This window comes from Labrus bergylta, chromosome 4 (assembly GCF_963930695.1).
Source record: "Labrus bergylta chromosome 4, fLabBer1.1, whole genome shotgun sequence".
NCBI lineage: Eukaryota > Metazoa > Chordata > Actinopteri > Labriformes > Labridae > Labrus > Labrus bergylta.
In genome coordinates this window covers 13,098,286-13,121,642 of record NC_089198.1, presented here as the reverse complement: position 1 = coordinate 13,121,642, position 23,357 = coordinate 13,098,286, and the positions used below count along the sequence as shown (strand labels likewise).

The following is a 23,357-nucleotide window of genomic DNA, read 5'->3' as shown; positions in this document are numbered from 1 at the left end:
CCTTGAGGGAGCCAAGAGCTGTGGAGCATGAATGGATTACTATCCAGGAGTAAAGCCCACCTTGGGGTGCAAAATGCAGCATGGGGAGATGGGCAGAAAAAGGCCCCCTGGAGGTGTGGAAGCGGGAGTGTAGCCAGTCCAGTCAGCCAAGCCTGTTTCCACACCAGCTCTGTACACCCCCCGGGGGCCTGACACGCGAGCAAACCGTGGAATCGGGGACAAGAAGCAGGGAGAGGCACACGTTTCCTCTATTTGAGACACAATGTCCCCACAGTGTGCAACTTTTCCTCCTCGCATTCACGTGTGATGTATCAGCAGCAGGGTAAAATGGCAGAGCTGAGATCAGGCTGTATTAAAGTGTGAACAGTATAAATATTCATCAGTCAGCGAGCAGCAGTTTGGAGGAGACGATCTCAGAGGAGGAAACTGCGATTTTTCTTTTTTCATGTCTTCACTGCTGTGAGTCGGGGTGTTATTGTGTCAGAACATTTGCTCCTCTTCAGCTAGAAATGTCATCGCTGTTACTGTGACTTTGAACTGCGACATCTTACAATGAGGTCCATTCCTTCCTCGACTCTTTTTTTTAATAATTTTTTACTTAACCAGGTCTGTCCAATTGAGTGTAGAGATCACTTTTACATAAGAGTAGGCTACAGTGTGTCAAAGAAATGTGAAAAAGATATATTTCTATCCCTTTGTCCTCTCCCGCTCACAGCAGATGGCTGTTCAACAATGAGTGTGGTACTGATCCAGGTTTCTACCTGTTAAAAGGACCTTTTTTTCATTGCCACTGCTACCAAGTGACTGCACACAGATGATTCATGGGTGTCTATAAAAAAAAAAAGAACACAGTCTAGACCTGCTCTTTTTATTAGGTGCCCTGGGAAAACTTAAAAAAAAAAAATTGGGGCATTTTGTGCCTTTATTGTAGAGACAGGACGGTGGACAGAGAGAGAGAGAGAGAGAGAGAGAGAGAGAGAGAGAGAGAGAGAGAGGAGAATGACATACAGGAGAGGAGCCAGAGGTCTGAAGCCTCCGTACATGGGGGCGCACCACCGCCCGCCCTGGGCTTAATAAATGAAGTATAGATTGATTTATTGAGGATTACTCGGATGAAACATTTACAAACATACAGCCTGGACTATAGAGATTTCACTCATGATTGAAAAAAACATTCATGCTTTCTCAAGTTTAAGATCATATAAAGTTTATTCCATGCCGTAGGTGCAGAAAGCCTACACACTGCTTCAAAATTCCTTTCAGATTTCAAAAGGTTTTGGTATTTATCCTATAAGATTAAGAGATGATAGGTAGGTGGGAATTTAGTATCAGAATGGCTTTAAAAAAAAAAAATAGATCGCAATGTGTGTGTTGGTGTTCGCTTGAAGCGGGCCAACTCACTTTTAAGTATAAAATAAATACAACAGAGTCAGAAAAAACACACAAGTTGTAATGAATCTCAGTGTATTATAAAAGACACTGTGCGGCACATGAACACTTTGAGCGATGGCATTTCTGTGGAGCACAACTCTTGTTTCTATTTTTTTACATAAAGAAAGTTTGGCTTTTTTGATACTGTAAATTCTTGTAACATTGTCAATATGCTCCTTAAAAGACGTGGTGTGAATTTAAAAGAAGTTAACAACTTAATTCCTTGCTGGTCGCTTTTAACAACTTCAACTCGCTGAAACTCTGTGAAACCATACTCTTGGCTTGCTAAAGCTGCTGTCTGTGCTTAATGTCTCACACTTGCACAGAGGGGGGGAAAAAAAACAGGCTTAGAGTCCACTTTCATATAGCCCCCAAAAGCTCCGCCTCCCTGCCGTTGACCCTCTGCAGGCGTTGGATTGCAACCCAGCGTGCTGGGGCCTCGGGTCCCTCTCCTCTGTTCTCCTCCCTCTCAGCGCACTCTCCTCTATCTCTCCATCTCCCTGAGCCTTTATCACTAAAACACAGCACACCACATTTTAATCATGCCCCCCGAATAGACGACGCTATTCCAATTAATGGTACCGCAGCCGCCACCGTGCACTGTGACTGTGCAGCCGCAATGCGCAATAATACTTCCGCCGCCGCTGCCACCGCTTGATGTACGACCGCCTCCTGCGTTTTGAATGTGAACAAGATGCTTTTTGAAATAGAGAGATCCGTGGTGAATGGGAGGCTATTGGTGAGGCAGCACAAGAGGGGAAAGTGAATGAGTAATGCTGCTGTGAAGCTGCTGAGTGGCCAACAGTGGACGTCTGTGGTGGCACTGGGCAACGCTCAGGCATGAATGTATGGAATTGTATGAATGTGAAGCAGGGTAGGACTAAAAAAGAGCATGCACGCTCAGCAGAAAGCTGCCCCGGATAAATAATAAAGGGTCAGGAGCGGCTGTCATCGCTCTGGATTGTGTCACGTAAAATCAGAATCTGTTGATAGGTCATCCAGCCTGCTGTTATCCTCCGCCTGCACGGCGCTGAGTTATTACCAGCGAGTGACTTTAAAAAGGTTTTTAGCTCAGCGAGAGGAAGTTTAGCAATAAATGGAAGCGTTTCTGAGTTTCACTTGCTTCTGTACGGGCGCTTTATTTCAGGGATATATTTCCCAGAGTGTATTTATAACTCTGGGCTCGTTCCAGCTCAGACAGCAAACCGATCACTTTTCCCAGAGCCCACAAGTGCACCGCCGTGGTGTTGTGTGTGCATGATTATATTTGGGTGCAAAGACATAGTATACGCTCTGAGTCATTTGTACTTGAGTGCAAATGTATGTACGCTCGTTGTAAAGAAGGGCATTCAATTTAAGCCTCCTGTGTTTGCCTGCTCACACCCACAGGAGGAAAAACATTCCAACTGCAGACTCCCTCATGCTGCAGCTCTTTATGCAACTTGTGCACCTCGCAGCTTGCCTCCTCGTGGCTTTGTATATTAACTTGCCCTCCCACTCCATCAATCAGCTCGACACCAATCAGCGTGAATCTGCCGTGCATAACTTGTTTATGAAACCAAATAATTGTCACACTAGTCTCAGAAAGAAGTCGAGCATTTTATGCCTGGCTCTTCTAGTAATGGCTCCTCTCTGCGCTGACACAGGAAGGTTGAGCGGGCGTATTAACCAGAGGTAATTGAATGTAGAGGTAAAAGTGCCCAGTTTAGCACAGGGATTAACCCTTACACCTCTGCTCTCTCAGCCACACTCTGTTAAAGAGGCTGCACGGGTTCAGCTACTGTAAGTTGAATAGCTGGCTTGGAAATATTTAGAGTTTTTGGGCCTGAGAGACCGCCACAGTTCAACTCAGTTCACTGCTATTTATCATGAGTGACGTGCAGGAAGTGAAAGCACTCAACACCTTTCTACATGAGCAATGGAGCTGTCTTTTTTACCCACAGTTAGGAATCCAACTGGGTACTTACTAGAATACTTCAAAAAAAGACAGAACAAGCCCTGGCAATTCATCCATTATTTGATTTTTTTCATGCATTTTTATTTATTCTTCTTTAGAGACTTCATTATTTTGAAGGAACAGACAGCACACAGGAGATGTGAGAAATAATTGTAAAAAGTGCAGATGTTGGATTTAATCTTGTGATGATGCTCAGTGCTGACAAATGTTGAAGTGGTCTGACTTGAAAAATCAATTTTTAAAACATTTTTTTTTTTTATTATACAATTTAATCAGACAGTGAAAGGCAGTTTTGACCTTATCACGCTAAGGTCAGGATATTTCCCAACATTTCAACTCTTAAATCTTGTAATCCTCTCCTGCAGCACCATCTTCCTCTTCTTTTTTGTCTTCAAAAAAATCTTTGTGATGAGTAGCTCGTGGCTCTCTTGAGGTCATGAGTGTGTGTGTGCGCAAATTGTCGCCCAAAGAAGATGTCAGGAAGCGCCGAACATTTAGAGAGTAATTGGTTTTTGGGGAATATTAGAAAAGAAGGTTGGGAGTTTGACTGTAGAAGAGTGCATCCATAGAGAGTCAAGGTCAAAAGAAAGTTGTGAGGGTTAGAATTCACTCCATGGGGAAATCGGTGTAGAAAAGGAGGTAAGGTATGGGGGAAGGGAACAAGGCTTTTGTGTGAATGAGTAAGTGAAAAGTGCTCTAATTGCTCCAAAGGGAATTCTTCTTACACATGAGTAGGTTCAGTGATACATTAAGTAAAATCAAATTGACAAGGAAACACGGGGAGGAAGGGACGAGCAAGGAGCCAGAGAGAGGATGGAGGGTGGAGATGGGACGGAGAGAAAGAACGAGAGACAAAGTGGGGGAGACGGAAAGTAAGAGGACAGCTATTTCCACGGAAACAGCCGAGCTAGTTTCCACCAATTACATTTATGTCAGTGTATGTCCTGGATTCAAAATGCAACAACAGCCTTGAGGGGCCTTCAGTCTCCCGCTACACACTCAACATCTCTGCCTGCCTGCCACTCCACTCGTCTTTGTCACACACACATCCACACACACACACACACACACACACACACACACACACACACACACACACACACACACATACATCCACCCACCCACACACGCAGACACTGTGTATGAACATATCACACTCACGCATAATAATCTCATCACTCCCCCTAGCTTTGTCTCTCCTTGTCACCCACACACCCACCTCCCAACCAGCACACACACTTTCCCACCAAGCATCCCTCACACACACACACACACACACACACACACACACACACACACACACACACACACACACACACACACAAACACACACACACTTAGGCGCACACAAATCTCCTCTGTCACTTCCCTCCACTGTCTACCGGTTCCATTTCTCTCACTCCCTTTTCCTCAGGCTCTCCATCCATCCATCCACCGCCTACTTGTCTCGTTCTGTCTGCACACACACACACACACACACACACACACACACACACACAGACGCACACACACAGACGCACACACACAGACACACCTCTCCCCTCAGATGATAGTAATAAGGCCGGTGATTGCAGGAGACTGAGATGAGGGATGGCGCCCGTTGATGATCGTGCCTGTGACAGCCTGGCAGCGAGCTAGACGCACGGCCTTCATTATTAGCGGTAACAATAACAGCAACATTCAGGCCCTAATTGAATGAAAAAGGCCTCTGGCAACCCGCTGTACGAGCTGGAAGGTAGGTGGGAGAGAGACGGGCAAAAAAAAAAAAAAAAAAAAAAAGCACGGACAGGAGGTGGGAGAGAGTGATGGAGAGGTGAAGAGGAAGAAAGATGAGGACGGAGAAGCTGGAAATGGAGGAAAAGGAGAGGAAAATAGACGCTTAAGGGATGCATGAGGGAGTGTGAAGGAGAGATGGCTAAGAAGACACAAAAAAAGAAAAACATGGAGAAAGGATGTGAAGTGGAAAGTGTGAAAGGCAGAAGCCCGCAGAGTGCTCCTGCAGGAGTGTGAGGAGGCGAGTGAGGGAAGCGTGGACAATTAGGACATTATTATTGAGTGGAGAGGTGAATAAATAATTGACAACCTTCTGTTTGAGTGGGGAAGAAGGAAAAATGAGGGTTATAAAGCAGAATGGGGAGTGTGGCGTAGAGGACGGGGAGGAACAGAGAGGAAATATGTGCAGGATTTTACAGGGTTTGTTCCCTGAAATTTCAATAAAAAAAACACTTTTTTCTTTCTGTGGTGGAGAGGAGCAGGTTACTTGAGATAGTTGACTGGAAATGTGACCTACTACTTTTTTTTACCAGATAAGAAACAACTAATGTCTTAATACAGCCTATAAAAGCAAAACAGACCATCTGCTTCAAGATTGATGATTTCTTTTAAAGCTAACCATTAGGGGTTGAATTCAGACCAAGCGGACTGCCGACTGAAGAGGACTCAGTGTTTAAATTTCCCAGGAGAAGTTGCCCGGCTAGTTGTACGTTAGACAGTTAAACGGCAGCAGGATGAGATTTTACCCAAGAGAAATCTAAACATGTATGTACAGAATCAGTAAAGAGATAAGGCGTAATGCTTCGTCCACAGGGAGCGCTAAAAATCGACGAGAAGTTAACAATGTTCCTCACAGATGCTTCAATTTGTTCAAGAAACAAAGTATTAATCACTTCTTCTTTGGTTGGTCTTATTTTTTGCATGTTAGTTTACTCATAATGTCGGTTTAAAGTTCAGTGGAAGTGTACTTGATGGAAGAGATCTCCTTAGAGGGAATAAACTTCAAGTGAAAAGGAGAAACATTTCTTTGAGCAGAATTGCTTTTCTTGTCTTTAATTCTTCCTTTCAGCAGTTTCCAGCCATGGCTGTTAGTGAGATATGTGGTGCCAGAGACCTTGTGATTCAGCTTTTCAGAAAACTACTGTAGCTGGCGAGCTAAAGGCTAACTGCTACACACTAGTGAGCTGGGAACAGGCTATGTTTCTCGCTAGCCTATTGACTAAACCCTCAAAGTTTGGAAGACGTATTTATAGCGCTGACTCCTCGACTTGTATCTGTCTGCCAAACATTTTTGTTTTTAGAAACAGTTAGTACTTTAATGTTGGAAGGGTTAAATGTAAGTTGATGCAACAACAACAGCAAAGTGAGCTTCCTTCTTTTTTGGACTTTCCTGCTCTCCTTTTCCAAGGTCATCTCTGTCATGACGCTTCACTGTAGGTAATGGCGCAGATTTCACAATTTCACCATCGACCTACATCAAGTTGAACTTCACATGAAGAACTTGAGCAGAGATTTATTTTTTTTTGCTCCCACAAGAATAAAATGAAAAACTCTTGACTTTGCCAAAAAATGGATGCAAACGGTTTTTGACATTTCAAATGTTGTTGTGGCAGCGCCTTTTACTCTCAATAACCTTGCTGGCAACCGTTTGAAGAGTAACAGATGCCAGAAATCAAATAACTAAAATCTTTAACTTCAGATCAAGAGCTGGAGATAAACAAGGGACATCCTGGAAGAGAAGCTGTGGTTTAATCTTTGATGACAAAATGTTTAAGTCAAACGAAGAATAACTGGACTCACTTTGTTTATTTCATGCTAGAGGCAGAAAACTGAAAACGTGGCTATTTAGAAAACTAGATATTTCTGGAGTTCAGTGAGACATGATTGGGTATTCTTAGGGAGATGATCCTTTAAAAGAAGCTGTTTAGTCTACCACAGCTGTGTGAATGCATGTTTTTGATGAAAGCGATAAATGATGGAAGAATGAAGAAAGAAATAATGACACTGTCCTGGTATAACTCATGCACATGAATTGTGAATATGCTGTATGGATCAGTGTCAGAGTGTATTCATGGCTCTTTTTATCACTGTGAATTTGTGAGTCAACATTAGATGGCAGTCAGTCTGTGCCTTGCTCTTTTTGACAGACTTGATTTAGCGGCGTAATGCCTCCAAATCCAAAGCTGCTAATCAAATTGTCACGCCGAGCTGCAAACATGCTAACAACGCGACGAGACAGGTCCAGGGAATCACGCTAACGACATCATCACTCATGTTAATAACTCAACAGGCTTTTCCGATACTGCTTCTCCCTCTGCTGCCATTAAAAAAAGACAGAAAAAAAAAACCCTAACAGGGGAAATCAATTCTTTTGCACCTGCACCTTGTTTCCGCTCCTTTGTGGGTGAGAGAATTTATTAATCAGGGTCAAATCATACTCTGCCTGACATAGAAAAAAAAAAAGGGGTTTGTAAGAAAGAGGAGGAAAGGACGTGGAAAGCAAGACAGACAGGGCCGGAGGTAAGGGCTTGAATATTGATAAGAGAGTAATAACGCCTGAAACTAGAGAAAAATAGACGAATAAAAGAGAAAGACATGCAGCATCAGCCTGCACCTGAGGTGGTTTAAAGACAGAAAGAAGCTCTCTGGTGGTGACAGAAGCAGCAGTCGCCCTGAATCTTTTATATCTGGCTTCACGGTGCGATGGCTGAGAGACACCGATATACGTCTCACCCGTGTTCCTCTGAGAGCAGCCTTTCATTAGCCGGCCCCCGACCCGAGGTGCAGGCGACAGGGAGACCAAGTCAGGAGGAAATATAAGTCGAAATTGTTTTGAGGAAAGGGGGCCGGGAGAAAGTTAATACTGAGGAGGTTGTGAGTGTATTTATGGTCCTCTGAAAAATAGAAGTCTCTGCTGTTGTGAGCTGTTTTGATGGATCTTTGGTAATGGAGTTTTGATGGATGAGCGGACCAGGAGGGCGGGTACGGCCGACTCTCCGCTCTGGTGATATCTGACCACCAGAAATTCCAGCTTTTCCTGTGCCATGTTTAATTCTGTAGCTAAATTGTTTAGGTGTGTTATATGGAATATCCCATAACCTTTTATAAGAGCTATAAAACGACTGCAAACCCCCCTGAGATGAAACCACAGAGGAGATCCACTTTCCTGTGATCTCAAAACATCCAGATATTCCCCCCCCCGGCACCCCCCTCCTTTAAAGACGGCAATTAGACGAGGTAAAGTGATAATGTTTTCGTCTTAAGCGTCCCTTTGGTAAACATTGCTGTTAGGATCAATTAACCGGCGGCTAATGAGCAAAGTGGGGGTCTGCTTCAATATTGCACCATTGTTCATTGGCCATTTTTAATTAATGGGTTTTGAAGTAAAAATCGCAAAAGTTTTTAATTGTTTTGCTTTGGAGTGAGAAGATGAGGAGGAGGGGGGGAGATCAGAGTGGTAATTATAAAGAAGGGGCTTTAAAGTGAGGAGGATTTAGACTTTTAATTAAAGAGGAATTTGATGCGACCAACAGACTGAGTTCAATTGCCACACAATCCTGTGTTATTCTCCCTCGTCTTTCCATCTCCCTGCCTCCCCTCCCCCTCCTTCTGTTCTGCAGCCTTCCATCTTCTGCCACTCATCGTGCTCCCTCTCCACCCCTGTATGGTGTTGATGTCTCCCTCCTCGCTATCAGAAGCCGGATTAGGGACTCTTAGAGCTCTGAAGATGAGGCCTGGGTGTGGGAGCAGGAGGAGAGGAGGAGGGGGGAGGGAGGGCAAAGGGGGACGGCTCAGTCACTGCGTCGGATTTCCAAGATTGAATTAGAGAGCTTTAGACAAATCAGAGCCCTTTTTGGACATGTTGCTTTCTCCATTTTCCCTTTTCTTTTCTGTCTCTGTCTCCCGGCCCTCGCAGCGTCTCCTCCCCCTCACTCTGTCCCTCCGTTTCCTCCATTCCCCTGCCTCCTCCTCCTCGTCTGCTCTTTCCTAATAGCGCCGCAGATTGTTTTCATAGCGGTGATAAATTAGGCTGAAGTGATTAGCGTGGTGTGAAACGTGATTACATACTGTAGCTTTGCTGATTTGCTGAACAGATGCCCTCTACCAGCTAGACTTTGGTAGGTTACAGTGTTAAACTCCGGCTCCCCCACAGCTGGAGATCCCTGCAGACGTATACAGGTTAATTGCCTTGATTGTGGATACAGCACCAACATACCGCCGGGACTGCAACCTGCAGTCTATTTGTTATTGTGGTGCGAGCACAAACCCGTTGCAGAATCATAGAACGGCTCCAGTTTTGAGATCAAAAGACGATTGGAACATGGTACCACCTGGAGAGCAGCAGTGATCTGATGAAATTGGCTGTTAACATCGTCATCATAGCTTCAAATATGACTTGGAAAAATAGACATGATAAAGAGGGGCTAATTAGGATATGGGCTCAATATTTGCAAATCACCAGGATTAATGATCTTGTGATCATCAGCAGCAAAATGGGAGACAAAGTACATGACATATTTTTCATGGATTCACACCAGCAGGGGTGGAAATAAAAAAGGAAATAATAATAACCAGAGAAATGGCCAGATGACCTCCCGTTGTCACACGCTTTATGCTCTTGTTGCTGTGATTACGCCAATCACCTTCATTAGGATTCCCTACGATTAATGTGATTTCTCATGCCTTGTTGCATGCATGCTAATGAATAGTACCTCCCTTCTCATCTTTTTTTTTTTTTTACCGGCACAGACCATCCAGAGCTTAAACCTCAAGCTGCACTGTATTAATACACGCCCTGCAGCCGACAAATCCACTCCTGATTAAGGCAACAACCTGACCCAGCATTCATCTACGCTGTAATCAGCCCTTATTCAGTTTAGCTCAGTGTGCTTCACATCTCTCATCCATCTTTCTCGCTCCTAAACTTAGCTCATTTCCCTCTCACTTCTTTCCGTTTCTACCCCCCCCCCCCCACAAAGGACAGGAAAGAGGTGGAGGCAGAAATGCCAATCTCTCCCCTCATCCCTGCACTTTATCTTTTTAACTTTGTTGCTTCTCTTCTCATGCGTGCTCTCCTTATTTGTTTATCCCACTCTCTGCTAATCTTCTCTATGCATTAATGCTTTTATCTGACTCCCACTCTCGTGAGCTCCTTTGCTTTGCTCAAGGTTTCTCTTCTATCGAACATTAAGCATGTTTTTGAACACAGCAGATTGAGCACACAAACTTAGAGATACATTTTTAGCAAGTCGCATCGTGCATTAAGGTCAATGTGGACAATTTATAGCAAAGAGGGACTTTGAATATCTATCTGAAGTCCAGAGAGATGTGTTTTTATTGTATGGTGGTTGGAATATGCAAGTGGGATTATTACTTATAAGAACAATCCTGAGTCCAATGCACTAAGCCTCCAAAAATAAATCATGACATTAGAGGAACTTGACAAACAAACAGTGCAGGTATAATGAGGATGTACACAGATACCTGCAGAGTGCCGACACTTATCTAGAAATCCCTCCATGTAAAGCTGGCGCACGGTCCAGAGGTCAAGTGGGGTGACTCTTAGCAGACAGCCAGCAACACCTACCTGTCATTCAAGCTATAGCCAGTTTTTTAAATCTCCCTTTCCTGGCCAAGAAAGGCAGCAGCACAGTTAACACAATTCCCAACAAACAATAAGCAGCCATACATACAAACATTATACAAAATACATTAAAAAGACACAAAACAACAATTTAAACAGCAAAAATCAGTCAAAACAAACCACAATCAAAAAAGTCATTCAAAAGAATCACAATTAAAGCACCCAATGGGACCTGTTCCTTACATTTCAGTCGCTCTTTGGTAATTCTTTTTGAATTAAAGGCTTAATATATTCTGAAGTGTTAAGTAATATAAAAAATCACCCCATGTTCAGTTGTTTGTGGCTTATTTTGAGTCATTTTGGTCAGAAACTACCATAACACTCTGGGTTTCTCGAGATTCAAAGGTGGGGGGGATCTATTATACTTCATGTCCATGTTGCGTGCCCATGCGTGTGCTTATGCATGAACAACTTTACCGTGCCGAAGCCCTCCTCTTATATCTGCGTCAGGGCCAAGGAGGGGTACCATGCATGGTACGTACTGTAGCACTCACACTAGTCAAACGATCTGGACTTTGGGGTTGAAGCGTGCTTGGGCACGGTACAGATAGCCTCGTTTGAGTGCACCCTTACAGGCAGGTGCTTTGTAAACTGTATGCCAGGAGGTTCGGCTTCACTTTAGTTAAATCCCATTGACCTTAAACTGTATTGTAGAATTTGGTGCTAGATGGACGTGTTTCAGAAACCAACATACTCATTTGACCGGCCTCAAATCCACCTCCTTGCCTGCTTCTTGATTAGCCAGAAATGAGTTGCAGTCATCAGCCTGTCAAATGCCTCTTCAGAAACCAAGGTGTGACATCGCTGAGTCTATGTCCATGTTTCATACAGTCTATGCCATTCAAGCAGCCACATTATAAGGCCAACACTTGAATTTGTCCGAAACAAATAAGCATCAGTCCCCCTTTGTGTTGAATTTCTTATTTACACACTACAGAGAGGAAAACAACAAAAACAATACAAAGGGGATCATGTGGATTTGTGAGGCTGTTACTGTGAGGATGCAGCAGCTCAGTACAGGATTAAATGTTATTTCAACAGCACTTTTTAGCCATGCCTTTTTTCCCCCTCTACTTTGACTAATTTCCTGATAGGCAATATTTCCAGCCAGCTTTTAGTTTTTTTTTTTCTCTCTCCTAAAGGCTCATTCTGAACAGGATAACATTCATCATGATTATGCCTCCCTGATAATGAGAAATAGTGGAATTAATATTCATTTGTCCTTCTCCACCCACAGGGACTGTGAAATGTAAATGGGAGAACTCTTGTGTGGCACGCGGCTCATGTACACAAGTCCAATCGGAGTGGGATTCAAAGTGAAGGTGCGTGGTGCTTTAAAACTGACTGAGTTAGTCATCCTTGTAGCTTTGCAAATACTTGCTCTATTCTTGTTGAATGTAAGGAGGCAGCGCTGCAGAGACAGTCCAACAGGAGAAGTGTTACTGCGCAGGGAGCTTGTTTTCCCTGTGTAGTACTTGTGGCCCGTGCGTTTCGCTAATTAAGTGGAGGAGCTTTTTTAGTCACAACATGACTTTTATTGGCAACTTGGAGGAAAAAATAACATCATATTGAGATTTTGGAAAGCGTACATAATTATACCTGTGGCTTCTCCTGCATTGCTTTTGTCGCTGCGAGCTCTGTCTCTGCTTTTTCTTTCAAATATACCACTGGGGGATTGAAGTTGAAAATAACATCAGGTGATTGTTGGACAAATTGAGTGTCTCTCCCTCTCCACACACACACACACACACACACACACACACACACACACACACACACACGCACACACACACACACACACACACGCACACACGCACACACACGCAAGTTGAAAAATGAGAGTTGTGAGTAATGTGTTTTTAATCATAGCATGATTAGGATGTGGCACATTGAAGCAGACAAGTAAGTCGGGAATGGAAGGTTAGGAGTCGCCAGGGGCCGAACAATACGATGTAATCTCATCTTAAAAGATTTAGTGATGTGCTGAGTATTTTTTCTGATCCACTGCTAAATACCCCGTGTTTTAACAATTACATCCCCAAAGGTTTTCACTGTCAACATGTTTCATCATATAAAAGCTCTTTCACTTCATGCCAGAAAAAACACCAAGTGAGCTGCATGTGTCAACGCAAACAGCCCATCTTTTAGACTTGTTCCAGCCAGCCCACTAGTCAAATGTCCACAAGAAGTCAGGATAAGCTGATGTTTGAATGCAGCTGTTAATGAAAATTCCCCACAAGCGAGTGGGCAGGGGTCATGACGTAGGCTATATCCTAAGACCACTGCATGTCTGATTCAATCTTAGTGCACATAATGAAACTGCTTCATGCTCTGTTCTGCTCACCCAGACGTTCTCATAACTTCTTTGTTTATATTGCGAATACATCCAATAACACGCAGCGTAGATAGCATTCTCTCTCTGACAGGGGAACATCTTCTGCTGTGAGGGGAGGGAGTGTGTGTCAGATTTAGGCTATCCTGAAATGATCTTGGAAAAATTTGTTAAAAAAGAGACAGCAGATTTTTTACTTGGAAAACCAGCTTGTTGGGGGGGGGGGAGTAACTCCTTGCAGTTTAATGTTTCAATGGACAGACACTGAAACAAAATGGGGCGTGTGAATGTGTGAAAAACCTAGCATCTTCCTTTCACACTTATTTCAACTAATAGCATCGGCACAGCATATAGAAATATAGATATTACAACACTTGTGTATTAACAGTATTACCACTAAAGCAACACATTTAAGAAGAAGCTGTCATTTGCAATGGTTTGTGGGATCTGTACTTCCTTGACTCCGGAGAAAACGTTGTGCACAGTCTTGTACCTTTGCCTTTTTCTCAGTTTTTTGCAGTTTTTGCGCCAAATCAAATGTACTAGAGTCATGAGTATTGAGGGTAGCTGGTTGTCTTGGTTCCAGGCTTCAATCTCTTGATATGAGGATTTTATGGGATGTCAATGGAGGATTTAAATGAGGAAATTTACCTCTGTAACCAAAGCAGCCAAAAAAGTGGGCGGTCACTGTTGAGCTCTGTTTAAATAAGTGAATACCACCTGTTCTGTAAAAGCACTTTTGATTGGTCCAAAGATTATCAAAGTGACAAATAAGTTCAGTCCTTTTACAATTTGATATTTCATACAGTCGAACTTTGATTCTTGGCGTTTGTGTATTGATACAAATAGACACACCAAATTATGGCGTGACTTTCATTTATAGATTTTTTTTCCCTCATCCTAAGTGAAAAGGTTGATCTATGGACTTGTTAGATAATGTGCTGAAGGGGACAATTTCCACTCCTGGCCTTTCACTTTGCAGTTTTTTTGTTAAATCCTCTCTGTGAGGCTGTAGTAAGCCAACTGTGTACACTTTTCACCTCTGTTGGTGGTTGTGAAGTGCTTTGTTCTCTCTGAAGTCTTGAGGGGGAGTCTGGGTGCAATTGAGAACAATCTGCGAAAAACTCATCAAAATCCAAATCCTGCGAAATCCTGCTTTTGAAAAATGGGACACATCCGAACATGCAATAAATGTGTGTGTGTGAGTGTTACAGTCGCACACAATTTTGAGGTTATTAAAGATTGAATCTTGCTTTGAGTTCAACTGTTTTTTATGCTAGGGAAGTGTTGAATAGTGGGTGTTAACATCAGCTCTCCCTGAGAGTGTGTGTCGCAATGGACAGTGAGCAGGTAAGGACCCGGCTCAGGGTTAACAGGCTGGGGTTGAATGCAAAAGTCCCGAGAGCCTCTTGAAGAGAGAGCGAGGAAAAAAAACTAAGGGCAAGGAGGTGGAAATGGGAAGAGAGGTAAAGGGAAAGAGAGAGAGACATGCGAGGTTGAAGCAGAAATGACCTCTGTGGTTTTGTTGATGACATGAAGCAGAATGAGAGCAGAGGCAAGGGAGAAGAGGGGAGACAAACTGAGCAAGAAGGAGGATTAAGAAAGCAGCTGGTGAGGATGATCCAGAGGAGAGCAAAGTGGCAAAGAGAGAAAACGAGAGAGAGAGGAGAAAGAAAGGAGGCAGAGCGGAGTAGAAGAAGAAGAAGAAGAAGGGGAGGTGCGAGAGATTGATGAGGGAGAGTGAGAAACTAATTCTCACTTCACTCTGGGCTGGAAGATTAAGGAAGATTAGAGAGATTGAGTGAGAGAGGGAGAGAGATGGGGTGATAACTTCAACTGCATGGCACAGAAAGATCTTTGAATGCCTAATACCCACAGAGAGAGCGAGAGAGAGAGAGAGAGAGAGAGAGAGAGAGACAGAGAGAGAAAGACAGAGAGAGAGGTTACAAAAGAGAAGTAGTTAAAAAAAAACAACATAAAGCATGGATGTGCAGGGAAGAAAGACAGAGACAAAACGCTGGAGTGACAAGAGGATGGATAGATAAGGATGGGTGCAAATCAGGCTCAGAGGGTTCCTAATAGTAGTGATCCGTGAGCATATAAAAGTCCTTTATATTAGAGGCCGTTTCCACCCGTGCTCAGTAATCCATGCCATGGGAGCGCAGATTCAAAATCCAGGTCATCTATATACCTCTGCAGCTCTGGCTTTCACTGAGACTTCCCAATGGGATTCATTCTCTTGTACTGTGCGAGACTGTGTGACGGTATCTTTTACATTCTGTTCTTTCACTTGCAAGAAGGCAAGGAAACCTATTTTCCATTCCCCGCCATTGACACTGAATTGTTCACTCCCTCGACTGTTAGTGCAACATTTTCTGCAGCTATAGTATGCTCTACATTTTTTATGGAAAAAAGGATTGATGAAAAGAGTGTGAAAGAGCGCATATGTGCAGTATGTGAACTTATACGCCTCAGATGACGCTGATATGTGTATGGCTGTGTATGTCCATACATCGAGCTCATGCCTGCTTCCATGGAAGTTTTTGGAAGAAACGAGGAGGGAAAGAAAAAAGAGAGGGAGAGTGCTGCAGTGGCAGACTCAATCCGTCATGCAGGATTACAGTGTAAGCTTCTCCATGGCCATAGATGTGGTTTTTATAGTAGAAACACAGGGCTTTTCTAAACGCTGCGGCCTCTGCCATCGCTGCTCCATATTAGAGACAAAGGCAAAGGGCGGAGGAGGGTGGAGAGGGTTCGTTCCCCTGCGGTCTTCTCTATCTGATGGCTGCTATCTCCGTCCCCCTGACGCTGGAGAAAAAAAAAAAAGGTCTGCAGGGGACAGGTTGTGAGGTGACCTCTGCTCCCACCTTGGTACCCTCTACACGCTGGAGGTGCGATCATTACCGCACCTTATCTGATGAAGAGTTGACCTTGGACGACGTCGAGAGAATCCCAGATCTGTTTCTTATTGGTTGCTGGGATCGATCATGACTGTTTTTAAAGGAGATTTCTGCTGCTAGCCCCCCACGTCTTACACAGAATTCATAGTTCCAGTGTTGGAGAGATGCCGGAACATCCCAAACATGGCACAGCATGAATGCACCCTGCAGGAAATAATAATAAGAAAATGTAACACTGTCAAACTTTGATCTTGTTGTGCATCGCCCTGCAACACACCACTGAGACTGGCAAACACAGCTTGAGTAACCATCCTTCAACATACATCCACAGCTTTGTTGTACTTCTTTGAACTAGCATGGAGGAAGGTCCCAATAAAAAAAATGCTTCTACCTATTTTCCAGGAAAGTTTAAAGATAAGTGAGAATTGTGAACTTGCCCACATAGCATTGCTGTCATTTCAGCAGACTTCCCTGCTGGAAAGGAAACAATGTCTGCACAGCCAATGCTTCCCTGGATATTGCACAACAACTTGCTGCACAAAGCACTCAGTTTTAATTTCCACATCCTTTATCCCATCCTCACCCAAGGTGGCCCCATGCTATAACCTGCCAGAGATAGTGACTTAAACATACCGCGATCTGCCTCTGCCTCCCTGAGCCGCTGGAGAGTAAACAAAACTACAAACTGACCCAAATAGAGAGAGACAAAGGCGAAATGAATGGGAGATTGGGGCAGTGTCATTAGAATTACAGAAATGTGCTGTCAGATATGGTGCAGGAGCAGGAGAAGACTCAGAGAACATTAAAGCCACACAAAGAGGGGAGGGGGGATATATGCTAATAAAGCTGGGGCTCTGTGACTCCGACGAGGGGGGATTAAGAGCCGTGGCAGTTCAGGCTTCCAGGCCCACGTGTTCACACAACGCTGAAGCAACGCAGCGGAGGCGTGAAGGCAGTCGGCTACGATAAGGCAGCAGGACACAACAACATCCTTGGGATAGATGGTTCTGACAAAACACTGATAACGAGTCAGTGCTGAATAGATGTGAGCAAACAGAGAATGGTGTTCCATTTTTGATTTGGTGAAAAAGCGGTAATGGCAAGACAAGGCCAGAGACCTCCAGGGGATCTGAAATGGGAACCATGGGACATAAGTGACAATTATGATTTAATCAATTAATTATATTGATTTTTCCAAATCATTTTGGATTAGGACTGCTTAGTTTTAAGCAAAGTCTATTTAGGACTCCTCATCTTCCTCTTTGAGCAGTAAGAAATGTAATCATTGATTCGTTTGAGTATTTTCTTCATTTTAACAGTTTCATTATAAAAAAGAAATTAGATGCCTCTCCAATTCTGCAGCTCCTTATGTGTTTTAAACTCCCAGTGTGGATGGTTCTGCTAAATATCCTCATATATAAGGCTGGGCATTGGTGTAATTAAAAAGTAGACTTAGTTCAAAGGAAGAAGTGTCTTCAAATACAACCAACGCATGCTAGCAGTTGGTCTCCAGTAATGGCAAATACAGCTGCTCAAGTATTCAGACGGCTGTTCTGCAAGCAAAGACTCTGTCCACTTATTTGTGGTGAAACCCTGCCAAACTTTGTATGGACATTTCTTGCAGCCAGAGGATGCCTAATGACTTTGATGAGTTTTCTTATAGCACTACGAGCAGGATAACATTTTCAATCATTAAGTCAAACATCCACACATTTGCATAAACCATGGCCAACATTTTCCCAGTTCTTTAAAAGGTCTCATGACATTTCTCTCAAGGACCATTAAAATTCTGACATTTTATAATTTGTGTTAACCTCCCTTTAAACTTTGTTCAAACGTCCTAGTTTTCCAAATGATGAATCGTATTAACAGATAGGCCTAGATAATTTGCATATCACCTTGATTTTGGACTTATTCCAATCACCATCAGCTATATGATGTGCTACTCACGAAATGTTGTGAATCTGATACGATAAACCCAAATATCTATCATGATATGTATTAATAACTGTAAAGTAACCATGCTAGCAGAGTTATTGAGAACATGGTGCCATGCTGATGTCAGCATATTGCTCAAAAAGCACCCCTAAAGGCTGGGGTATGCTATGCTTGACTTACTGCAGTTCTGACCGAGTGCTTTTAGACCATAAAGGTTCAATTGTGTATTGGCCTTTTTTGCAAAGCTATACCTTCAGGTTTAGAAAAAGCCTTTAATGAAAGGAGTTGGATAATGAAGCTAACGCACGGGGAGATGAATGCCCTCTAAAAAGTCCTCATGTTATACTTAGTTGTTCAAACTAAAGGTGAGGGATGAAGATGTGCAAAGAATTAAAAAACTTGTTCAACAAAGAAGTTCAAGGTCTGTGTTCTTTGTGTCCCTGACCAGTGTGTGTGTGAGGAGGCAGCTTTGTAGGACTTTTGTTGTCTGAAAGTCATAAAGTTTTTTGATGTTTTCTGAAAGATATGAAACAGTTTGATGTTATCCACCCAGACTCAGTTGTTGGAAAGTTGTGGAGGCAGAAGACAGAGGTTGATGATTCACAATGTCTGGTATGCAACTTTTTGTTAGATCTGTTTTTGCGGCTTAAAAGAGCTCAAAATATGTTTTATGTTTGTGGTCAATTAAAGCATATACCCAATCTACAAAAATCTACTAAAAATCCAATATAAATCCTAAATGTGTAAATTGCATGTTTCATTAAGGTAAGATATCAAATCAGTACTTAAGGTGACTATTTTATTGAGATAGAGTCTGAATCCATACACTTGTATTCATTTCAATTCAAGGGGGCTGCAATGGAAACAAGATGGTATCATAGGTCCATTTAATGCCGTCCAAACACTACGAGAACAGCAGGGTGACCAGGTGTCTTGCTTTGTGCGGGACTGCACTGCGTCTTCATCAATTGTCCTGTGTCCCACAATTGTTTGGCTCTAGTTTTCCAAGGTGCTGGACAGTTGGCTTTCTAAATTCTGGCTTTTATCCAATGGCTGTGTAGAGAGCAAGATAAGGCTATAACCTTGGCCTGTTTAAGATGTCAATCAATCAGCCCACGCATGGGGTCAAGCGCTTGTAAACCTGTCACCATCCTTGTTGCCTACGTTACGCCCCACCACCACGAAACAAAGACAAAAGCTACCAGGATGCAGTTGGACTCGAAACCCATAGCCACTGCACTGTTTATTAGCTAATCCTGTGTGGGCTAATAGAAGTGTTTTATAGGGTTGTTTGGACAAATCTATACCCAACTCCCTTGCATGTCCCACAGTGTCCTGCACATACATACTCTTTATCCCACTTTTGGCCTGTTGGCTCCTGGTCACTCTAGGGAAAAGTCACTTCCCTTTACTTGGTAAAGTACCATGGGGATTTCAAAATAGAGTCATAGGCTAAAGATGCTGATATGGACTGATGTCTTAAATATACATTTTGACATTTAGTGATAATGAATTCATTAATCATTGAATCTACACATTGATCTTGGTCAATGAATCCTAATACTCTTAGCAATCTCAGAACCCATAACCTCTCGTCTGATGACATAGCCTCCAGAAGCGACGGACAACTTTTTGGTGATTCTGGTGAAGCCAACGGTTAGTAAAAAGGGCCAGCCGACCATGTGTTGCCATAGTTCACTGTCTTACTAGAAACTTAAGAAGTGAGAATGGAGTCAAATTTGAGAAACTACGTTTGAGAGTGGATTGTAAGCTGAACTTGCATTTTGATTTCTGTTTATAGACATTAATTTGAACTACATTGTTGCTAGATGATTGCCAATGAGATCAAGAAATGATTTAAAGCAGATCATGTTTATACCCTTTTGCTCTCAACATAGACTTTATTCGTGTTTGCAGAGGCTGGTAGTCAGCCCTACGCGAAACCACTCAGGATACTGTGCATATAGAAACTGCACTTTATGAATTATCTGTAAGTAAAGATTTCCCCATTTAGGTTGTACCATGAGAGGTAAACTAAACAACCAAACCTCCAATGTACAGTCATGCCACAGTTGCTGTAAGAAACAAAAAAAAATCCCTCTCATCATCAAAATATTACCCACCAATTTTCCAATTCGGCCCTGAAGGAAATAGTAGAATTGGAAACAGCTACCCTGAACACCTGTAGAGATCACATTCAGAGAAAGTTTTGGGTACTCAGCAGCGTCTGATTGATTCCATCAGACAGCTGTTAAAAGTAAGTACGCTATTTTCCCTCTCTGAATGCCTGGATGTGAGAACGACATGAAAAAGATCCTATAACGAAATTGATGTGAGAATCAGGCAGATTATGTTGGGATATTGAGTGTCATTATTCACTCTACTTCTTGGCCAATGGATGTTTTCTACAAAGTGCCATCTCCTCCTTGGCAATGCATCACAAATAATCGCGTCAACCTTGGGTTTGTTCTGTTTATATATCTCTGATACGACCCTCTCCCACCTCCCCGCGTCCTCTACAGCTGCCTCCTGTCCGACCTCAGTGCGTCTTGAAAAGAACACCCTTGAAAGGTAAACAGCACAAGTGGAAGTAAAGGTTTGATGAATTGAACCAGACAAATGCGTTTCAGCGGAGCACCTTCTTTCCAAAAAAGGTCAAACTTATTCATATGATTTCTGGTTCTTTGAGGCTTACTTATGACAGGGGAGAGTATGCTGAACCAGTGCTAAAAAGATAATATACAGTAGTTTTCTTCCAATTTTCTTGTACTGCTCGCATGAAACATTCTGTCTTTTCTCTCTATCTTTCACACATCTCTGTACACCTTAAACACGCTTTTCACACACTCACCCTCAGCTTCGTAGAGACAAAGTCCATCTGCAAATCCCGAGGACTTTAGCTGAAATGTCAGGCAGTGTGTTGAAAGGATCACATAGCTTTTTGATGTTGCTCTCGCAGTCAGGCGGAAGAGGGAGAGAGACAGGCTTGATAGGCATCAGGTGTAATTTTGGTAACTGCTTTGGCAGCTGATGACTCACCATTCAGAAAACTGCAGTCGGAGCTCTTACACAGAAAGACTTTGTCTGGAACCGGATGAGCTGCCTGACACAAGAACATCTCCTGACCTTTGAGCATGAAGATCACTGACGCTGATCAGCTCAGTAAACTTTCAAGCGGAGAAAGAGCGTGGAGGCTGAGAGATGGAAAGATGTCAGGAGTGTTTACAGTTGACTAATGTTATAATTGATTGAATGACTATATAACACACCGTCAAGCATTAACAGGCCATACTCCTGCTTTTTTAAATTTAAGGATTCAAGAGTCTTTTCTCTGGTTTTCTTAAGTTACTAAAAATCTTGTAAAGTCTGTGCTTGTAACTGATAGTCAAACTACTATCAATAATAAATCTTACTTTTTTGTCTTTAATACTGTATCACAACCGTATAATGTATAAAACATGGACAAAAAAGTAAAAAGAAAACAAAAAACTGACCTACACATATGAAACATTTCTAAAATGTATAAACATGGAGTGACACAGATATTAAATGTTCAACCCTGTCTCCAAGAAAATACTTTCCTGTACAATGTCTGAAAAGTACATTTGCTCAGAAAAATGTTTCTGGTTGTCAGCACAAGGTAATTGGGAAAAACAATTTAGAAACCACCGGAACGTGATCTTATCTTAGATACTCTGAGATATCAGGAATCAGGAGGGAAAATGTTGGATTGGAATTGGAGGACTAACAATACAACCACAAAGTTTGTGAGAAAATGGAAAAGTTTAGAGCATACTGTTCTGTGATTTAGACTTTGCCACTGGTCGGCTGAATTCAGCAACTTTTAGTAAGTTTAATGCTCTATCCCATCCGCCACATATTCTCGAAATGAAGCTTTTTTTCTCGAGTTGTTTATGCCTACTACTCAGAAACAGGAAAAATGTGACGTTTCTGGTGGATGTCCGTTCTGGTTTTGGATCAGGACCATATTGGCATACTGAATGGATTTTCTTTGAGGGGCTTTGTTGCTGTATATACCCTGTTTGACATTTGACTCTTAGAACAGTTTATCTATTGATTGACTTTTTGTTGCTGATTGCTTAATCCTTGTGATATACTGTCAAAACTAATATATGTGTGGATGTTGTTTATGGTTGTCAGTCTTTTTAAACAGCTATATTTAACATCTGATATCAGTTTGATTGCCATGCTTAAGGCGCTATTTAAGGGATAATTTAGAGCAAAACAAACTGGTTTTCTGTATATTATTCATCAAAGCAAATCCTCCTATGGTTTTAATTTCCGCCTTTTTACAAATAATGCATAAACTCTGCTACTCATGCATAATTGACAGTTTTTAAAAGGCCTGAGTGATGAGCAGTTTAGCAGTAAACCACAGGCGTTCATCGCTGATACTGTTGGGATATCAACTCACTGTTATCCAGCCCTTTACCTTACGACCAGACAAATCAGCCTGAGAACTAGTTGAACCCTCGCCAAGGCAGTAAAATATGGGCCACAAATGTTGTCCCAGTCATGACCTACTGGCACGTCTCCTGGCATTGTGATTCTCCGGACTGTCTCCTGTCAGGATTTATTTGATCTTTATGGCACCTCTCTCAGTTTATATTCTGTAGCATGAGATAAAACAGCAGCAGGGGAGCTTAGGTTTGTGGTGGACTTGGAGCCAGGTGCTCCGGCTCACTGTGAGTTTATAACGATCCCGGATCTGACAGAAGTGGTTTTTGAATAAAAATGTTTAGATAACAGGTTGTGCCTCACAAAATACTTCTTTTGATCTCCTCCAAGCAGGCTGCTTGGGTTCAACTCCATCCTGTGACTCCTTTCTCTCATGTCATACCTGACTCTGTCATTCCTGCTTCTAACTCCATCCACTGTCCAATAAAGAAAGGCACCATAGCCCCAAAATAAACAACCTAAGAAAGTGGTTTAGGATCAGGGATGAATCAATTCAACACATAGCGTTCAGACAGGAGACCAGAGTTTACTTAAGTTAGTTAAAGCTCCTGTTAGTGGTTTTTAACTGGTTATGAAAAAGACTGAGATTATCACTGATACCTCTGTACTACCTACAAACGCAAACAAGACCTTCAGCGTCAAGACTGATCATTTCAAAAACATAATTTTTAAATGCCTGTATACACTGCCACCAGGTAGGTGTCAAATTGAGTTACAGGACCCTGCAGACATTTACGTTTTCCACAGAAAAGATCCAGTGAGTGACATGTATGACTGTTAAAAAAACAACAAGAAAAGATTTAATACACAAGTACAGGACAAAACAGCACAGCCGAAGGGTTCTGAATTGTCCCCAGGGGGCGCCAAAATCAACGCAGATCAAAAGTTCCTCACAGGTGATTC

At 42.6% G+C, this 23,357-nt stretch overlaps 1 protein-coding gene across 3 annotated transcripts in view; it reads left to right on the top strand.

Moving 5' to 3' along the window:
• LOC109998370 (uncharacterized) overlaps positions 1-23,357 on the top strand; it is a 194,860-nt gene that overhangs the window by 35,266 nt on the left and 136,237 nt on the right. For 2 of the 3 annotated variants that reach the window (XM_020653175.2, XM_065953754.1), the window contains exon 2: positions 12,043-12,127. The exons of the other annotated variant lie outside the window; for it this stretch is intronic. The gene's annotated coding sequence lies outside the window, so the exon portion shown is untranslated. The remainder of the gene's footprint in view (positions 1-12,042; positions 12,128-23,357) is intronic. 3 annotated transcript variants of the gene reach the window in all.